This window comes from Ambystoma mexicanum, chromosome 12, assembly GCF_040938575.1.
Source record: "Ambystoma mexicanum isolate Mex_15411 chromosome 12, UKY_AmexF1_1, whole genome shotgun sequence".
Lineage (NCBI taxonomy): Eukaryota > Metazoa > Chordata > Amphibia > Caudata > Ambystomatidae > Ambystoma > Ambystoma mexicanum.
Window position 1 is genome coordinate 138,347,837 of NC_090936.1, and position 21,632 is coordinate 138,369,468.

A 21,632-nucleotide genomic window follows, 5' to 3' on the forward strand; every position below is an offset into this window, starting at 1 on the left:
CCAATGCCAGTCATTGCTGGTCCTTGGCCTGTTTATCCCTAGTCGACGAAGAGTAACCTGTTCTCTTCTTGGGGGCCTTGTAGTCCCGGCATCGTTTTGCCGCTTGAGAAGCCCGTCTGTATCCCTGGGAGGGGTATGCTGGCCTACTGAAGGATCTGTCTCTCGATGCCAAGAATCTGGAATTTCCCGATGCTCCCCTAAAGGGACGAAAAGACCGGAAACTTCGACCACTTTGGAGGGCCCCCAAGGAACGCGCCGTGTCAGAGTCCTCTTTCATGCCCTTCAGGGCCTCGTCCACCTTCTCGCCGAACAGAAGGTCTCCCCTCAAAAGGCATATCCAGCACCTTGTATTGCACCTCCGGTCGGAAGTTGGTGCATTTCAGCCATGCTTGCCTTCGGAGAACCACACCGTTACTCACCTGTCCACCGCAATGTTTATGGCATGATTGGGGGCCTCTTCACCTTCCCTGACCAGTAGCATCGCCGCCTTACGATGTTCTTCCGGAAGATGCTCCAGCATAGGAGCCAGTCGATGCAACATCTCCCTGTCGTATCTGGCCGCTTTCACTTTGGTAGCACCTACCGACAGCACTTTTTTGCCGAAAGCATCCTGTCTTCTGGCATCACTTTCCGGGGGGGGGGGGGTTGTGCACTTGTGCTGGGTCCTCGACTTTCTCGCCGCCGCTGCCGACACCACTGAGTCAGGAGTTGGTTGGGAGGAGAGACACTTGAGGGTAGCCTCTGGGGCCTTGAATTTTTTCTCCAGACGACCTTTTATCACCGGATCCGAGAAAGGGTGCTGCATGGTCTGTAACCCCTCCTGCCACACATGATCCAGGATGGGTACTGAAAACACTGACCTTCTCCTCTTTCCCATGTGGTCGAAAAGAAAAGTCCTTTTTCTCCTCTTCCTGGGCCAGCCCGAATTCTGTACAAGCCTTGGCCATCATGGTGTGAAATGACCCAATGTCGTCCGGGGGAGATGGCTGAGCCGGGCTTTTCGGGGTTTCTAATTCCGCTTCAGACTCCCAGGTTGGATTCCTGGAGGGGGAAAGCGAGACATCCGATAAGGCTCTACTGTCCGAGTCCGAATCTATCAGCTCTCCTTCCTCGTGGCGTGGAGGCGAGAAGTCTCCACCCACAGGCACTGCCGTGGGGGTTGACGGAGGTGGCCGACGGGCCCGGGTCGTCGATGGCCGATTTATCCGGAGTTGTTTGAGGTAGTCTCTCGTCCAGTGTCTTCAGCAACGTTTGCAATGTGGATAAGACCTCCAGCGACAAGAGTGACTGCAGATTGAGAAGAGGTGTAAACCCCAGAATGCTCCCGGAGAGAGGCCTGGTAATCCCTTGTAACCCGAGGTCTGCAGGGCCAGCTACTCTAACATCCTCATCTCCCGAGGCCACCGACAAGGCCTCTTGCTGCAGTAGTGTCTCCGTCTAAACTGGGTCGTATACCTCAGGTCGCCAGGCCTCTTGCGGGATCTCTGTCGACGAAGCTAAAGCTGGCCCCGTCGTCGTCGTCGTCGTTGTCACCGTCTGCGGTCCAAGAACGGTTGAGACCACTTGTGTCAGTGGCAGAGAAGTGGTCGATGACTGCCCACCGTCGACGGTGGTGGTCGTGCAGGTCCTTGAGGCCTTCCCGTTTTTTATCCGAACTCGACCTATGCTTCTCTGCATCTCGACTCGAGGTCGAACTATGATGATCCCCCGAGGAGGATTTTGATTTATCTTTTCTGTCTTTCATCGTCGAAGAGGAGGATGACGAGGCTTTCTTCGACGAAGACTCCTTAGAATGGCTTCTCGATGATTCCTTCTCCACCAGTCGTAATTTCTTCACCGGGGGTTCCGACGATGTCGAGCGGTGCGGGGCCCCTGAAGATTTTGACACTGAGGCCACACTGCACTTGGAGTCAACCTCCGCAGGCGGGTATGCCCCCGCTCCATCGTTTAACCATGCCACAAGTCTTCGACTTCGAGCTTTGAGAGTGTTCTGGGATAAGCCCTTACATATGTCGCACTTGTCTGCCGAATGAGGGTGTAGACAATATATGCAATCCATATGTCCGTCCCCCTCGTACACCTTCAACCCTCACGTAGCGCACTGGCGGAACGGTGCTTTCCCTGACATCGGGAAAAAACTCCAAAAGCACAACCTAGACAAAATGGTAGTCTACACAAGGTGCTCCCACTACTTTGGAGACGGTTGACATCTGAAGGGAGCCGCGGGGCGGGGCATTTATACCGCTACGTCCTAGTGGGGCATGCGTGCGCGGCCCCAAAAACGACGTAGATAGGACACAAAAGTTTCTAAAGTTTTCCTATGGGAAACGGCTTTATAAGCGTACCGAGGGTTCCCAGTCTGTCGACGGGGAATATTCTAAGCATGTGAATCCATGAAAGATCCAATGCTGGAGAAGGGAATAGTTTCTTACCTGTATCTCCATTTCTCCAGCATTGGTATCTTTCATGGATTCACATGCTTAGAATATTCCCCGTCGTCAGACTGGGACCCCTCGGTACACATATATAGCCTTTTCCAATAGGAAAACTTCCGACACTTTTGTGTCCTATCTATGTCCTTTTAGGACCCGCCTACGCATGCTCCGTAGGCCGTCCCCGTATAAGAGTCCCGCCCCGCGGTTCCCCTTCAGATTTCGGCCCCTCCAAAGTAGGAAGGGTTAAATTTATCAATTAAATACAATGCATTCCGGGGAGGTTGGCGGGCGCATGTGAATCCATGAAAGATACCAATGCTGGAGAAATGGAGTTACAGGTAAGAAACTATTCCCTTCTCCAGCATTGGATCTTTCATGGATTCACATGCTTAGAATAGATTGTATAGCACTAACACTTGAGACGGCGGTGAGAATGTAATGTCATATACCCTCAACATACTACACAATGCATATGTACAGTAGGAATAAGTTACCTCATATAACCTTACCCACATAAAATAAAACTGTCATTAAAAAGGTAGACAACAGATTCTCCACAGCGTGGAGCTTACCTTACTGAAACAGATGGCGCAGGACAGCTCTTCCCATCTACACCTCGTCCGCATGCTGCCTGGCAAGGCAGTAGTGGCGGGTAAACATGTGGGGCACTGACCATGCCGCAGCTTGGCATATGTCCGTCAACGGAATTCCTGCCCATAAATCTGTTGAGGAGGACATCGATCTTGTAGAATGGGCTCTAGGATGTCCTTGCAGTGGCCTTCCGGCCTTAGAGTGACAAAACGCAATCGTCGATGAGACCCATCGAGCCAATCCTTGTTTAGAGATTGCTTTTCCTCTCGTCGACGAACCATATGCGACGAACAGTTGTCGAGTAGACCTGAATCCCTGTGTACGATGGAGGTAAAATTTCAGAGCCCTCTTAACGTCCAGGGTATGAAGAGCTTTTTCTGCTGCCGATGATGGTGTGGCGAAGAAAGTAGGGAGAACAATGGACGAGTGTTTGTGATACACTGTCGGAACTTTTGGGACGAACATAGGATTAGTTGCCAGGACTACTTTGTCCTTAAAGAATCTTAGGTATGGCGGGTCTACGACCAGCGCTTGCAGTTCCGAGATTCTTCTAGCTGATGTGATAGCAATCAAGAATGCCAACTTCCACAAAATGAATTTTATGTCGGACGTGGCCATAGGCTCAAAAGGCGGTTTCATTAAGCCTGCCAACACTGTTGAGACTCCAAGTCGGGGGGGAAACGTTTTTCCGGGGGAAAAGCTCGAAATAAACCCCTCATGAAGTGTTTTACAAGTCTGTCGCTAAATAGAGGAGACTACTGCCTTTTCCTTGTGACCCTCGAGATGGCCGCCAGGTGCACCTTTATCGATGTGAAGGATAATCCCATATCCACCAAGAGGAGCAGGTAAGGTAGAACTTGTTCCGGCGTCACCGACAACGGTTGTAGGCCCTGTTGTCCCCTACACCATTCACAGAACCTCCGCCACTTATAGGAGTAGGATTTGTTTGTAGAAGGGGCTCTAGCCGCCTACAGAATTTTTTGACAATCCTCCGAAACGTCTAAAGCACCGAACTCCGAAAAGTCAGGAGCCAGGCTGTAAGGTTGAGACTGTCCGGGTTGTGATGCCACACCGTGCCTTTGTCCCGGGATAGTAGGTTCGGGGCTTTCGGAAACCCTATGGGATGTTCCAGCGACAGGTGAAGCAGGTCGGAGAACCACGGTTGCCTTGGCCAGTATGGTGTCACTAGAATTACCCGGCAATTGTATCTGCGTATCCACTGCATTGTCCTCTGTATGAGGGGGGGAACAGGGGAAAAGCATAGAGGAACATGTCCGTCCATGGGAAGGAGAATGCCTCCCCCCTGGAGCCCTCTTGAGGCCATCTGCTTGCGAATTGCTCGCATTTCTTGTTGTCTTTGGTCGCGAAGTCGTCCAGAGGGGGGTGACCCCATTTCTCGAACACTTTCATCAGGTGAACTGTGTCCATTTCCCACTCGTGTATATGGGCCATGCTTCTGCTGAGGGAGTCTGCTTGGGAGTTCCTCACTCCTGGAAGGTGATGAGCCACGATGGAAATTTCGTGCTTTAATGCCCAATGCCATGTTTTCTGGGCTTCTATGGAAAGAGTTCTTGATCGCGTCCCTCCTTGTTTCCTCAGATAAAACATGGCCGTTGTATTGTCGGTCAGTATTCGTACTCGCGAGCCCTTGATGTGTGGTAGGAATGCCTTCAAGGCCCATCGTACTGCTCTGAGCTCTAACACGTTTATGTGTAGGAGTGACTCCGTTGGAGATCAGCGACCTTGCGTTTGGAGAGCACCCATGTGAGCTCCCCATCCGGTTAGGGACGCATCCGTGACTATGGTTCGCTGAAACTCCGGCTCCTGTAGGGGTACGCCGTTGTTCAGATTGTGGAAACTCTGCCACCACTGAAGGGTCCGAAGCAGCTTGTCGTCGATGGTTATCTTGTCTGACCACGATCCTTGAGCCTGCGTCCATCGGTCCGCGAGGAATTCCTGGACTGGCCTCATGAATAGGCAACAGTTTTCCACCAGATGGATGCAGGATGCCATGGCCCCTAGGACCGAAACGTATTTTCTCACTGAGATCTTGGTGTTTCGCCGTAGTCGGCATGCTTGTTGATTGAGTCTTGAGGTTCTGTCGAGAGAAGGTTTCACTAGCCCTAACTGGGTCTCGAACTGTGCCCCCAGGAATACCAGCGATCTCTATGGCTGCAGAGAGGATTTTTCAAAGTTTATGGCGAATCCCAGCTGTTGTAGAAGCTGCATGGTGGCTTGTAAACTTGTGTTGGTCGACGCTGGGGAGGATCCCCTTACCAGCCAGTCGTCGAGGTATGGGTATACATGGTGGCCTTGCTTCCTTAGCCAGGCCGCTACTGGAGCCAGGCATTTCGTGAACTTTCTGGGGGAGGTCTTGAGCCCAAAAGGAAGAACCGTGAATTGGTAGTGAGTCCGCCCTATTACAAATCTTAGGAATTTCCTGTGTTTCCGACACATTGGAATATGGAAATACGCGTCCTGTAAATCCAGGGACGCTAGAAAATCCCCCTCTTGAACGGCGCGGATCACTTCCTGCAGAGTGAGCATCTTGAATTTTAGGCTCTTTAAAGACTTGTTGAGATTGCGTAAGTCTAAAATGGGACGCCATTTGCCGTTCGGCTTTTTTACGACAAAATATCTTGAGTAGACTCCTTGACCTCTCTGTGATGTTGGAACTAATTCTATCACGCCCTTTGCTAACATGAGTGTTACCTCTTGTTGCAGTATCTTCAGATGGGAATGAGCGGTGAACGCAGGTGGAATTTGCAGAGTGCTGTGTTTGAATTGTAGAGAGTGCCATTTCTTATAGTATCCAACACCCATTGATTCGACGTTATTCGTTCCCATTCGTCGACATATGCTGAAACTCTTCACCCCAGAACGGTGTGTTGTATGTCACTGCTGATCTTTATTTTGCTTGTCTCTCGATGACGACGGATATGATGGTCTTTTCCTGGAAGTCTGGAAGTTCCGGCGACGGTTTGCCGTTTGGGAGGCACGTCTGTATCCCTGGGAGGGGTAAGCTGATCTGCCAAAGGATCTGTCTCCAGATGCAGAGAATCTTGAATTACCTGAAGCCCCTCTAAAGGGACGAAGAGACTTGTAGTTTCTGCCACTCTGGAGGGCACCCAATGAACGTGCCGTGTCCGAGTCCTCTTTCATTCCCTTTAGGGCTTCGTTCACCTTCCCACCCAAAAGAAGGTCTCCCTCAAAGGGCATATCTAAAACTTTGTATTGTACTTCTGGCCTGAAGTAGTTACACTTAAGCCATGACTGTCGACGTAATACGACCATTATTGACTTGCTTGAAGCCTGACTCAGCGAGGTCCACCGCGATGTTTATTGCTTGATTTGAGGCTTCCTCACCTTCTCGGACGAGTAACATCGCTGCCTTCCTATGCTCTTCCGGAAGATGATCAAGCAACGGAGCTAGCCTGTGCCACATCTCCCTATCGTATCTGGCAACAATTGCCAGAGAGTTTGCAGCCTTTACTGTGGTCGCTCCCACGGATAGCACTTTTTTGCCAAAGGCATCTTGGCGTCTCGCTTCGTTCTCAGGAGTCGTCGTGCACTTGTGCTGGGCCTTCGCCTTCCTCGCCGCTGCCGCCGACATCACCGAGTCTGGCGTTGGTTGGGAGGATAAACACTTGGGGGTAGACTCTGGAGTCTTAAACTTTTTTTCCAGGTGTCCTTTCACTGCCGGCTCTGAAAACGGGTGACGCATTGTCTGCAACCCCTCCTTCCATACATGGTCTAGTATTGGTATCGAGAACACAGACCTTCTCTTACCCATGTGGTCGAACAAAAAAACAGTCCTTTTTCTGTTCTTCCTGGGACAAACCAAATTCTTTGCATGCCTTCTCCATCATAGAATGGAATGACGCAATGTCGTCCGGAGGGGAGGGGTGAGCTGGGCTTCTAGGGGTTTCCAATTCCACCTCTGACTCCCAGGTTGGATCCCTGGAGGGGGATGATGAGATATCCGACATGGCTCCCCTGTCAGACTCCGAATCTGGCAGCTCACCTTCCTCTTGTGTTAGTGCCGAGATTGGCGTGCGTAGGTGCGTCGGTTGACGGGACGGGCCCGGCTCGTCGACGGGTGACTGTGGCAGGTTTGCCTGAGGTAGTCTCTGGTCCAACGACTAACAACGACTGAAGCGTGGACAGAATTTCCAACGACAAAACAGATTGAGAAGAGGGGCAGATACCGGTATAACGGATCCCCTCGTCGACTTGTCAGCCACTCGTAGCCCTAGGTCTGCTGGTCCAGCTATTCTCTCATTCTCGTCCTCCGAGGACAGCAACACAGCCTGTTCTTGTAGTAAAGTATCCGGGGGGATCGGATCAAAACCTTCAGGCCTCCAGGCCTCCTATAGAACCCCAGTCGACGAGGCCATCGTCAACGTCGTTGTGACGGTGGATGCCACCTGCGTAAGTGGCAGGGTGGAGGCCGATGACTGGGCCGCCGTCGACGACGGTGACTTAGCAGGTGGTTTTGGCGGTCCCGCCTTTTCCACACTTGGCCTGCTTTTACTCGACTCTCGACTCGTGGTCGATCTATGATGATCGCCCGAGGAGGATTTCCTTTCCTTTTCATGCTTTTTTGATGAAGAGGATTTCTTTGACGAGGAGTCTCTAGTGGAGTGACTTCCAGACGACTCTTTTTCCGTCGGTCGAGATTTCTTCGCCGGTGGTTCCGACGAGGTAGCGCGGCGTGATGTTTTCGCCGATTGTGTGGAGCCTACCTCCGAAGGGGGGTATGCCCCCGCTCCATCATTCAGCCATGCCACCAGTCGTCGACTGCGGTCTTTGAGGGTTTTTTGAGAAAACCCTTTGCATATGTCGCAGTTATCCGCCGAATGATGAGGGTGGAGGCAATATATACAATCCATATGTCCGTCCCCCTCGTAAACTTTTTTCAAGCCGCACGTCGTGCATGGGCGGAACATCGCTTTTCCTGACACGGAGGACATTTTCTGTACTCAAATTCCAGTAATGCAACGCGAGGAGATCCCACTACTTTGGAGACGGTTGAAATCTGAAGGGGAACCGCGGGGGCGGGCCTCTTATACGGGGACAGCCTACGGAGCATACGTAGGCGGGTCCTAAAAGGACGTAGATAGGACACAAAAGTGTCGGAAGTTTTCCTATTGGAAAAGGCTATATATGTGTACCGAGGGGTCCCAGTCTGACGGGGAATATTCTAAGCATGTGAATCCATGAAAGATCCATTGCTGGAGAATAATCGTTCTTTTATAATGCGCTTAATACAATAGAGTGGTTTCTAAGAGCATGATCGGGATTCGAACCTGTGTTGCGCTGCGTTGTCTTGTTTCCAAGACAAACAGGTTGCCCCTAATTATCCTACCTCCTTCAACCATGCCAGACATTTAGTGTAAAATGTCCACCCCTCCTTTGAACAGCCCTGTGACACTCCCCTTGGGGTTGGACGCTCACTTTATAAAACTATACATAAATTAAATAAAGAAGCAGTGTTGTGACAGATGTTGTGCGGTAGGGAAGGGAAACATGACGTTGGAGCGCCTGAGAACACCTTATTCGAGGGGTGCAGGTTCAGGTGGGAGGGGTGAAGATGGGGAGGCCAGAGACTGATGCAGATAGTACACCAAGTTGAGATGGAAGGTTATCTAAGAGCGGAAGGTGACAAGTGAGTGGAAAGCAGAATGGCGCAAAGTCAAAATGTATGATGATAGATGGAATAAATAGGCAAGTGAAGAGAGGGTGCAGCCGGAGAGAAGTAGTTGGATGAGTGGAAGGGGCGGATGGTTGGCTGAGAAGAAGCAGGTGTACGTTTTAGGTTGGGCTATAGTTCAACAAAAGACAGTTAAAAGGCCTAAAATAGGAATGTTCTTTGATCCTGTGAGGCAACAGAAGCTCAGCGGTGAAAAGATAGTCAATGGGTGGAAGGATCCTGATGTGCAGAAGGATAAATCGGATAAAGGGTGAGCGTGGTGATGTCCTGCCTTGAGTAGGGTTTCTGGCCCTAGGCCCTTTCTGGCCCGACAGACCCAAACAGGGACTTGCCTGTTGCTGCTTTGGGATCTTGGCTGCAGACGCCTGGGCTGGATGCCATGGGGAGACTGAATAATGGAAGCAGTGCATCACATTCTTCTGGGAGCCATTCACAGTGCTTCAAATGGCTTCCACACTTGCAGGCAGAGCCCTGGGTGTTGTGGGCCCAGGAAGACATTGTTAAGGCAAGACCCTCAGATGATGCAGTGTCCTCTGGAAAAGCAGGAAGCGGACTAGAAAAAAAAAAGAAAGCAAACATCGAAACTGTCACACGTCCCTCTGTGAGCCAAGCACGTCCCCAAGTATCCCAGCATCCAATTCAGCCAGACTTGGAGGGTCAGCTTACTCTACCTTGGCACCAACCCTATGGCATTCGTTACCTCCCCGTATTCCACACAACCAGGACTACACATGGCGTTCCGTAAACTGGTGACAACATGGCTCTCCCCAAATCCATGAAAAGGCCTGCCCAAGACCATAAACTAATCCCCCAATTACCCAAGTCCTGTGAGAATCAACACTAACCTGAAACACAACAGGAGAGCCACAGTAGACGGCTGACCAATTACCTCACCCCGGAATAGCAGTAACAGTCAGGGCAAGGAAGCCTGCCTATAGACCAAGGACTTCTGGCCTATGCAGTTGCAAGCTACACACACCTACCTCAACTGCCAAAGCATAGCTGATGCTATATGATCAATAGAGGCGACCCCTGTCTACCTAGGAACAACCTACAACACAGCACCGGTGCACAGAAGCAACTATGCTTGGCTAGAACCCTCCGGAAAAAAAAAGAAAAATCATACGATAACCCAAGAAGCACCCAGTAACCCAACTTAAAATCCCTCCAGGGACCCGGAAAATGGGCCCTCCGAGTGAGACTACAAAGCATCCGGAAAAGGACGGGCCAACCAGGATTACACAACATACCCCACCGATCAGTTTGCCCTTCTCAGAAATCCACTACCATGAACCACGAGTGCAGACACCGGTGGCGCACTGAGCTCCGAAAACATCTCAAGTAAGGAGGCCACCCATTGATAACCGCAGACACTCATTCGTACTAAAATGCTCTCCCCACTTTACATCCACAAATAGAACGCAGGTACACCCCTCGATCAATTCGGCCTAACTGCACACGTACATACCTACGTCGTGCATAGAACACCTCAACAACCTGGTAGAATGCTGCTATAACCCACGAAAAAAAAAGATTTAAAATCAGCCTAGCACTAGACAATCTCTTACACATGGCCCCACGGCAGCCAGAATGCAGACTCCGAAAACACCCTCCTTGCTGCACACGTTACACAGATCCCCGACATCCACTGCACCACACTTAGCATTAAAATGCAATCAACCAGCACAAACCACTCTGGCTGCTCACATGCCAAGTGCACCCAAGCACTATTTGCTACACTAAGCACTCAACTGATACGGACCACGGTCCCCGAGGGCGTTCAACCCATAGCAGTTTGATATCATACCAAATGGTACATAAGGCGCTATAGAATATTCGCTAAATTCATAAACAGAGATATCTTAGCAGAGTAAGTAAATAAAAACCCATCAAGCTTAAATCTTGTTTAAAAAAAACTTAAGCACCTAATTAATTCCTAGTCCTGGTTTCAAAAAGGAAAAAAAAACAATAAATGTAATGAAATAACTATCAGTTTAAGGCAGTAAAGTTGTTCCAGAATCTACCTAGAGTGTGGTGACGGGGTCAGTGGATTTTTACATGAAGTACAGACTAAGGATGCTCCTTCCTTAAATCCTTTTGCTAGGTTTATCTAGCGAGGGTAACCAGCGATTTATGTTTTCGATTAACACAAAGGGAAATGTCTGGCTTTGGAAAACGGATCAGCCAGAAGGTGGTGTTCTGCAGCTAGAGTGCTTTTCTGCTGACATTCGTTGACCCCCAGTACCTTGGACGTGACCTTTGCGTGATACAAAATAGTTACAAGAACTGGATATATCTTCCCTGAGGGAAGTAAAATTGCACATAGATTGAATGCAGCTACGGGACGTTTATGTGCACCCATGTCTCTATGCGGGACCATAGGCCAGTCAGATTTAATTTACCCACCTAGCCGGACGCCAGGCTCAAAAAATCCACTCCACTTGGTCTAAAAAACATCTTCATGAACGCAGCTGCTTTAAAGTACGCCCAGCACATTATGTGCAGCCATGTGTGTTGAGGAAAAAATCTGGGGGTGGGTGGGCTCGCTGTAAAATACGAGGTACAGGATGAAAAATGCCGCAGAAACATGGGGTGCAATGGCGAGGCTTAGGCGGGACAGTGAATGAGGCAAGGATACTACAAACGGAGTGATAAATTAGGTGGTGGTGCAGGTGGGTAGCAGATGTACCTGGAAAAGGTAGGTATCTAGGGGAATTTCACATTGAGTGTGCGGACGTGTAGGAAAAAGGGGGTTTGGAGGGGAACCCTCCTCGGGCCTTCATTGATTACAGCCAGAAAGTAAAACTAGGAGGAGGTAGTGGGCAAATTGGAGCACTGGTCCAAAATTGTGCATTGCACGGATTCAGCACAAAGAATCAGGAAGCTGGAGATGGGCTGCAGGACTTTCAGAGAAGGGAAAATCGGCGCAATCAAACAGATCAGTCATACTGTCCAGGTCAGCGCCCCATACCTTCAATGAGGCATTCAGGACCACTGCCATTTGAGGCCAAGGTTGGCAAAAAAGCTCCACCTTAGTAAGTTGTCTAAGGGCCTACTACAGGAGGTCCTGAGGCAACTTATTTGAGACCTGCAGGATGTCCATTATGTTGTTCTTGAATTGAAACTGCGGACAGCATAGTAGCCACTGAAGTGACTTATGGACAAAGAAAGGTACATGAAGACCGAGAAAAGCAAAGGCTTGGATTCGCAACTGGAACTATCGGACAATCTGGAGGATGCTGCCGACAGTCCTGGGGCAAAAAACTTTGCCTGAGCACATATCCAGAACCAACCTGATAAACCGGAGAGGTGGTGAGGGAGTTCTAAAATTTGAGGGAAAAGCCGATGTGCAAAAGATGGCAAGTGTGGTACATGTGAGTCGAAACAGACTTTAGGCAGCATGCTGGAACAAGTCAGTCGTCCAAGTAAGGAAAGACAAATTAGTTTCCAATTGAGAGGATCATCACCAGAGCTAACAGCTTTATGAAATCACTGGGGGTGTAGGTTCATTATAGATAATGGCTTAGGTCCACATATTGTGCAGCTATGAAAGAATATGAATATTTTTCAGGAACTGGCATCGAACCATTTTTACTTGAGAAGTAGAAGTTACTTACCCGAGGTATCATTCTTTCATCTGCATGTTCATTCCACATATTCCTCATCTTTTATATATCCAAATCTGCTTGCAGCTTGCTTCGGAATTGTTTTTTCATAGGGTTGAGCATTGTGCAGCGTTGAGTTTTGGTCTTCAACGGTCTCTGTAGCGTCCCTTGTGACGTCAACGCTGGTATATAAAGCACACGTGCTAACCATTACCTCAGGTCTAGCTTTTCCTCTTAATTTGCATGCTGCGTCATAGGAGGAGACAATCTTGACGTTGCGAGAAAGAATAGCCTAAGAAATGGAAATTCTAGGCAAGCAAGAAAGGATGGACGTCAGGGCAATGAGGAATAAGTGGGAGGAACATCCAGTCTAAAGAACGTTACCATGGGTAAGTAACTTGTTCTTCAAATGGATTGTGTCCTCCCTCATATTCCTCATCTTTGAGACTCCCAAAGCAGTTTGTTTTAGGGAGCGGGTGTCAAAAATGTTTTTATTTGTTGATATAATGGAGGACAGCTTTGCCAAATTTGGCTTCATCTCCATAAAGGATCTACACAGTAAAATGTATTGAAAGTATGAAGGGACGACCAGGTTGCCACTCTGCAAATGTCCTGCACCGGCACGCCTCTTTGCAGAGATGAGGCGCAACCAGCCCCTCTAGTGGAATGCGTCCTCAAACCCTCGGGCAAATCTTTGCCGGTCATAGAATAATATTGTTATGCACATGACAATCCATCTAGAGATTGATTGTTTTGTGACCACCAAGCCTAATCTTTGTCCAGCGTAACAAATGAAGAGCTGGTCATCCTGAATCATTTGCTGTCCATGTGATGTAGTAACTTAATACCCTTTTAGGGTAAAGAAGATAAACCTCTCCTCATCTTTTGACGGGTGAGGAGGTGTATAAAAAGTTGGCAACACTATACGTTGTGCAAGTTAAAAATCCGACAACTTTTGGAAGAAATGATCGAACTCTCAGTACTACCTTGTCCTTGAAAAAGAATGTGAAAGGTGGTTAGGAAAACCGGGCTTGTAGCTCCTTTAACATGTAGGCAGACGTGACAGCTACTAAAAAGGTTATCTTCATAGTGAGCATTCTTAAAGGGCACAAATGTAAGGGCTCAAAAGGAGCTCCCATAAGTCATCTTAGTACTAGATTAGGCCCTTAAGAAATTGTACCCCAATCAGCACTTTAAAGTACAACCCCTCATCCTGAGATCTCTTAAAGATTGACAGTGCTGCTAAGTAGCACTTCACAGTGGCCACTTGCAACCCAGAATGGGTCAAGTGGAGCAAGAAAGATGGAGCATGGGGAAGTTTACATGTGAAAAGGATCAAGTTTCTTTTCCCTGCAGCAGCTGCAAAACATTCCAATGGCAACAGTCCAGGGATTTAGTTGCTGGTCTTCTTTCCGAAAGCAACTCCATCACGTTTTCTGGAATTTCCCTATCCTTTCAGGCACAAGGTGTGAAGATTGAGTCCTGATCTCTAGGTGAAGAATGCGACCTCCCTCTTACGAGAGTAGGTCCTCTTTTTGGAGAAGCCGAATTGGAGGGCAGACGGCCATTTCTAGAAGGTCCGTGCACCACGTTCTCCGGGCCCAAACCCGGGCAATGAGGATCATGGTTTTCCCTAACTTTCTCAACCTCCTGATGACATGAGGAATGACAGGGACTGGCAGAAACGCGCACAGAAGTGGAAACTCCCAGTCCACCAGGAACACGTCCACTAGAGACCCTCTTTGCGGAAATTCCGTGGAGCATAACAGTTTGCACTTCCGGTTGACACTGGTCGCGAACAGATCCACTTGAGGGGTTCCACAAAAGGTGAAGATCTCCAGAAGGACCTCCTGAGCCAACTGACACTCATGAAAGATTGTTCTCTGCCTTCTCAGAGCGTCCGGCGCTGTGTTCTTTTCTTTGGCTAGATGAACTGCCAGAAGAGCGATTCCTTTTCTCAGTGCCCAGAACCAGAGCTGCATTGCCTCACTGCATAGGGGCAGTGACCCCCACACCCACTCTTGTTGAGGTAGTGCATGGCAACTGTGTTGTCAGTCATTACCAGGACACTCCTCCCCCTATTGAGGGCAGGAAGGCCAGCAGCGCTAGGATGATTGCACTCGGCTCTAAAAGGTTGATATGGAGTCTGGACTCCGACTTAGACCAGTGTACGCTTATAGGAAGAGCTCTCATGTGTCCTCTCCATCTTGGGAGGGAGGAGTCCGTCACAACGGTCATCTCCGGGCATGGTTCTCCTCATCACATTCTATTGGCTGGCCCACCACATGAGATCCTGGGTGACCTTTGTCGAGATCTGGAGAAGGTCTGTCATTTTGCCGGAGAATTGAGACCACTGGGATCTGCGAGCCCACTGAACGGATCTCATTCTCAGACGGTCTTCTGGCACCAGAAAAATGCAGGATGCCATGAGGTGGAGCAGCCTTGGGAAGTCGTAGGCCTGTGATGTTGGGCACTCTGGCATTTTTGGACCATCTGCAAGAGATGTTGAGCCCTTAACTCGGGTGGTGAAGCCCCCCCAACCCCCGAGGCTGAATTCAGGACTGCTCCAATAAATTTAAGCTTCTGTGAAGGTGTCAAGTGGGACTTCTTGAAGTTTAGGGAAAAGCCCAGCTCATGGAGGAAGTGGCAGGTGCAAACGGGATGTCTCCGGGTCAATTACGGAGAACCAGCCCTGATCAACCAGCCCTGATCAACCAGCAAGGATACATGTGAATCCCCTCCCTCCTTAAGCTTGCTGCCAACACTGCCATAAGCTTGGTGAGCACCATCTGGGCTGAGGTGAGCCCGAATGGGAGTACCCGAAACTGATGAGAACGCCAACCTCAGGTACTTTGTGCTTCTGATCGATTGGCACATGAAAGTAAGCATCCTGAAGGTCCAATGGCACCAACCAATCCTGGAGTCAAAGGGCCTGAAGGATCTGCAAAAGAGTTACCATCTTGAACTTGTCCTTCCTGAGGAACTTGTTGAAGCATCTCAAGTCCAAGATGGATCACATTCCTCTGCCCTTCTTGGGAATTAGGGAGAGAACCAACCCTGGTTTCTCTCTGCCACAGGTACCAGTTCTATTGCACCTTTCTCAAGGATGAGAATCTTCTGTTGGAGGAGCGGATCTGGAACCAAGGCAGATCTGACTTTTGGGGGGCAATTAAGGGCAACTCTGGTGTTGCGTGGGGAGTTCTACCGCCTCTTCCTCCGACTCGCCGAGGAGCTCTCCTCTGACCCCTTTGTGAGAACGGTCCTCTTCCAAGAGATGGAAGAATAGAAACAAAAAGGACGGCTTCTCCATCGTACACCTGAAGGTTGAGGTTGTCCGATTGCCGCCCCTAATGATTTGGCTTCAGCTCTAGAAGCCTGCAGCTTCTCCAAGCTGTTGCCAGCCTTTTCTCCAAACAGAAAAATTCCATCAAAAACGCATGTCCAGTAAACATGCCTGGACATCCGCAGAAAAACCTGATTTTCTGAGCCATGACATGCACTTAAGCACAGCATTGGCAGCCATGGACCTTCAGTATCCAGGCTGGTTTGCAAAGATTGGCTCAGATCATCTTTTCGGCCTCGAGAGGCTTAAAAAGCCTTCCCTTTCCTCTCCCTCTGGTATGCGTTCTGCTGCAAGGGCAGCTTCACCCCAAAGGGTGTGTGTATATTTAGCTAAGGCACTTGTAGCATTGGCTGATTTGAGTGCCATGCTTCCTGAACTAAACACACTTACCCAGACAGTCAACCTTCCTGTCTTCTTTGTCTGTAAGAGCAGAAGGGTAAGCTGCAGACTTATTTTAAACTGTTGCCACTTGAACAACCGGGCTCTCTGGTGTAGGATGCCTGTTAGGAAAAGGAGGGTCCACAGAAGATGTTCTGTATTTTTTTGTTTAAAAGTTGGTTTACAGTGGGAACATAATCTGTCTTCAGCCAATTTTCCATAACCCTCACTCTTAATGTAGGATGAAAAGGTAGGCTGTAATGGACAAGAGCAAATAATTCAATGATGTTAAATATAGAGCAAGACAAATAAACCTGCATTATTATATGTTGTACCTAGCTACATTTAAACCAGTAGTAGAGGGTGAGACACACACACCTTCACTGATCACGAGAAGGCTGGGAAACTACTGGATAAGATAAGATTTGCAGATGACTCAGTACATATGGTTAAACGTTGAATTATTGCGGTTTAAGGTTGCAACTAAATGCTGTGTAAGTTCTGAATATGGAGTTTAATGGGATCTGTACTAATTGCTAAAAGTTCATTTCCAATGTTTTGAATAATAATATCATATTTCTGCTATGTCTGTGTCGTGTGGGTACTTGTAGGTTTTACTGTGCAGTTATACATTTGGTAATTATTCCACAAGATGGCACCGGTGAGCTACAGTTGGCTTTCAATTTACTGTGAACGTTCCACATGATTATGTGCGTTTTGCTTGATACGCCTTTCCACCGCGATTTCGATGTGCGTTTTACAGTGCACGTTCGATCTACGATAAGGGACAATGGGCCTCATTACAAGTATGGCGGTAGCTGTGCCGGTAAAACCGGCAGGCTGCCGTCAGAGTTGCAAAATTTTCCGGCACCTGACTTGCCGGATTTACCGCATTACAGCCCCAGTGGTCCAGGAAGTCAGGGTCCAGAAAAGGTAAATCCCCATTCCCATTTGAGCCCCAGGATTCAATGGTAATGGGGAGCATGGAAGCACCGGCACTGTGTGCAACAGTGCCGGTGCTTCCATGTAGGACTGTGAGCAGGTGCTGTCCAGCCCGCCGGGTCAGGCTTGGTAGGCAGGACGGCAGCCGCTAGCAGACTGTTACCAGCACCATTGTTTCCGGACTGGCACACTCATGAGGCCCAATGTGATGGTAATGGCTTCCGTTGCGGTTCAGTGAGTCCCGACTTGATGGCCAGTGGAAATGGGGAGAGTGCATGCGGTGCTCTGGGCTTGGAACGTACATTGTGTCCAGATTTATGGCGGTTCCCTTAATGGTTGTATAATGGAGAGGGGGAACCTTTGTAGCAGGCATTATGTATGCAGGGATTGTTTTTACCCTGTATAGCCTGACAAATGAGCCTTGGTGTGTGGTAGGGAGAATTCTCATAAATGGCTGATTTCCCTTACCTAATGAGTCCCTCAGCAGCTTTGCTGGATTTCTAGGATTTATTTTTCTCACCTGGTGAGAGTGAGAGCCTTTTTCCCACTCTTACATGTGTTTTGCCTTATGTGTGTTTACCACTTAGTGTATTCTTGGGCTGAGGAGCCTCACCTACATGAGCACCACGTTTTGTGTGCGTTACACAGCACCTTCAGTGCAGTGACACAGGATAGTCTTTGAGACTTCCCACTGACTCCATTTTTCTGGGGATGACTACTGTCCACCAGAAACAGGTAAAGTTGCCATTAACTTTATATAGTTAGCTTAAATTACAGACCCAGTACACCCCATCTTACATGGAGTACTGGAAAGGGTTAATTCCTATCCCTTTTGTCTGCGCCTCTTGGAGCCTTGTTTCACTGCCTTAACATTAAGACTTGGCTGGGGGAAGTGGTAACTACCCTAACTTTTCTACCGCGATTATATTACATAAACGTGGTATTGTTTTAGGCTATTATATTGGCCTCAAACATAAACCCGCTTGACCAAATACATTTTATTTTGGCTCCGGCTGGGTTTATTCGCAATTTCTTTTTGTTTAAGTCTTTGTGTTATCTCTGCGCGCCAAACCGGGGAGGAATCCTTTGTTCGCTGTCTTTTCTCTGGCTTCTGCACAGGAGCCCTCCTTAAGGCGCCTGATAGTCTAGGTAGGCAGGATGTGAGGGCGGAATCTTCGGACCCCTGCCATGGGTTCCCTTGGTAACCCAAGTCGCACGCCTGTTTGATTGGCTAGGGGGACTGTCCTTGCCAGGCCAGCCACCCTGCTGTATGATTGACAGCCAGGCTGTATGAATGGGGGAAACTGCATAAAAAGCAGATCGCTGGGACTGGACAAGCAGTCTCGCCACTGGAACGAAAGAAACAACAAGGAACTGGAAGAACAGGACCCCTACCACAACTGAACCGCCCAGTGAAGCCCTGCTGCAGGTCCGAATCTCCGATTCAACCGCAGTGAAAGTGTTTGAAATCTTTCTCCAATCCGAGGGCTTGTCCTTCTCTTCACTTTGAACTAACTTTTCTACCAACCAACCTCGTCCTTAACCTATGCCACGAACTTCACCGCAAACTACCCTGAACTGTGTGATCTTGAGCAAAAGTCTTTTGACCCATTGATTTTGGCCCTAAGCCTTTTCTAGCTGATCTCCTCACTGTAATCTCTCTTGTTCAATTGCCCTGAGTACTTGTTGGTTTTGCCTAATTTCTAATATCTTTTTCTTTCCCTCCCTTTTAAATTGCTGGAGTGCCATTTTTGTTCCCGCTAAGGGAAGTGGTGTGATGTATTTATGATTGTGATTTTTAACTTGCTTATAATAGTGAAATGTTATACAATTGTTGAGTAAATATATATTCTTTTACTTAGAAACCTTGAGTCAGTGTTTGCCTGAACCATAGTAATTGCTGTCCTTTGCGTAACTATTTGTACTGCTCGCTTACTCTTGAGATAAGTCTGGCTGCTCCACTACTGCTACCACTCTGTGTAGTACAGGCTTGTACCAAAGGTGAAATTGTACTGTCACTTATAGTCTTAATTGAGTGTAGTGTGCCCAAAGAGTACTGCATAAAATTCTGCCTAACAGTGTGACACCCATTAATATTATACTGGTAAATATTAAATATTGTTGATTCCACTGCCTTGACCCCTTACACTGCACACTCCTGAAACACATACAAAATATCAGTTATCAAGCTGTGCAAGTGAGTGCCTTATTTAGGGATAGTGTCCTGTATTGCTGTGAAGGGATGTTTTTAAATTGAGATGTAATGGTGTTAAGATGGCTTGCCCCATGCAGCATGGTACTGCTCACAAAACAGTCTTCAAGAGGATTAAAATGACAGGTTTTATTCTTTAAATGGGAAGAGAACTGCAGTATTGGTTAATTTTTTATGGTTAGTATAAGCTTAAAATATAGTGATAACAGATTCCTAGCAGCAGGCTCTCTCACTGTTGTGACATGTAATGTACAAAGGTTTGTCTGAAAATACTGCTTTAAATGCTTTCTGTTTACACATTGTAGATGTTGCTGGGTGGCTCAATATGTTACATGCTACTATGGTTAGGGTTCATGTGCCACACTGCATGTAACATGTTTTATGTCCTGTGCAGTTAGAATGCTGTATCTGCAAACCGAGCTACTATTTCTTTTGGGCTTCCTTACTCCTGAATACTTTAATGTGTGGAATGAGATCTGTGCTAGATATGGAGGATGGTTGATTTGTATTCCTTCTATTTGTAGTGGGTGTTCCGCTCACCTGGTTCCCACGGGGGCGTCGACCGGAACTGGGCCGCTGTTATTTCCACCAGCGTGACGTGTAGCGCCGAGAGGACTGACTGGACTGGCCCGCTCAGCCTAGTTTGTCTGGCTCGCAAGAATATTCTTCTGCAAAGGAGAAGAGGAATTAACCACCCGTGGAATTGAGTGTCAACCCACCTTCCCCACTCCCGTTGTCTTCCCACAGATCACTCTTGATGTCCCCTCCTTAGTCTCACCTGATGGTTTGGAAGGATGAGCTCTCCATCCTGCGTCGACCGCAGGGGCGCGTTGATGACCAGTTACTTCACTGGCGTAGAGGAATTGGTGAGTTCCAGTATTGACTCTAAAGTCCAATTGTTCATAAGAGTTCAAATGTGTGCCCTTCACTCTGTCCAATTCCTTGCAGGTTGCCGATTAATCCACTCGAAGATTTCCAAATGGCACTCGGTAAGATTCAGGTAAGTCTATTGCGGTTTTCCCCTTAGGGGCCGGGTGACGGCGATGAAGCAGAGTTGACTGTGCCGACCCGAGATGAGGTGAGAACCCCGTGGTAAATCAGGTAACTTTTGTGGGGTATCTTATTTAGCCTTAGAGAGTCCCCTTGCTCACCTTGCTGTCTTTGTCTCCTTAAGTGTCGGAGGGCGGCCGCGAGATGGAGAGAGCGTGATGGAATGCTGAAGTACCGCCAAGCAGATTAGTTCAGCGCGGCGCCGTAGGAATGCGAAGCGATGCTTCAAAGACTTCTGTCTTACAGTTCCGTAGCGAAATGGATCAGGATTCAGGTAAGGATTAAAGTTAAAACTCCAGTTCTAACCTTTATCCTTCTTTTCTTCTTGTTTCAGGAGTCCCAGGACTGAAGCGGGCGTGGCTGAAGACTGGAGCTGCTGAAAACACGGTGAGCGTTACGCTGCAGCAAGCAGAATAACGCGAAGCACGTGTGGCTGTCCGGGCGTGGTTTAAATAGCCTTGGAAGAAGATCCAGGTAAGTATTCTTCCACAGCCCCACCCAAGTAACAAAATAGTCCCTTCAGTAAAATAGTCCCTCCTAAGCCTCATTTGGCTTGAGTCTTCATGCAGCATGGTCTGCTTCAGGTAAGTTATCAATAATGAGCCTGGCGCCCATGGCGCCAGGACTGACTTTATCTTTATGAGCCTGGCGCCATAGGTGCCAGGACTGTACCCAAACAGCCCCTAACTGGGGCTTTTGGGCCTGCTCCAAGTGGCATGATGCCTGCTTCCGGTGCTGCTGGGCCTGGTCTGGTCTTCCGGGGGCAGGCATCATGACAGTGGGCTACAGTAGTTGATACTTGTAACCTGTTCAGGTTAGTTAACAATGACCCATATTTGTGTTGCAGTTGCAGATTAAACGAATTACATTGATAAGAGTTTGGACACAGTTGAGGGATGCAGGGCCCGGATAAACTATTCTATATTGCCATGCGAGTTAAGGTACTGTGTAGGAAAGGAAGGGTTTTTTTTTCTTTTTTCCCACTAGCTTTGGAAGTTATTACACTGACTATTCCTAGTGCATGTGTTGGGCAGTTAATATGTAATGCGTTATATGTGTATTAGATTGATTAGTGAGACAAGGGCTGATCCTTGAGACTACTACTGACAGTGATGTTGATGTATTAGCACTAGGATTTTGGATTTACATGGTTATCTTTGAAGGTGGAGGGAGCTCTCTTGAACTAGTTCTAGTGTGAGGTGTGATTTTGGATTCACTGTTTTACTATTATTTAGGTTTATGTTCAGGGTGAGTATTAGCACCCTGACTAGTTATTATATGTGTTTGTTTACCCTATTGTGGTTCCCCTTTGTGTGTTCCTTTGAGCCATTTTACGTCATTTGGTTTTGGGGTTTGTTTCTGG

General features: G+C 48.3%; 1 protein-coding gene across 1 annotated transcript in view; it reads right to left on the reverse strand.

Annotated features, from left to right (window-relative positions):
• SMC1B (structural maintenance of chromosomes 1B) overlaps positions 1-21,632 on the reverse strand; it is a 2,377,846-nt gene that overhangs the window by 2,037,383 nt on the left and 318,831 nt on the right. The window lies entirely within an intron of this gene.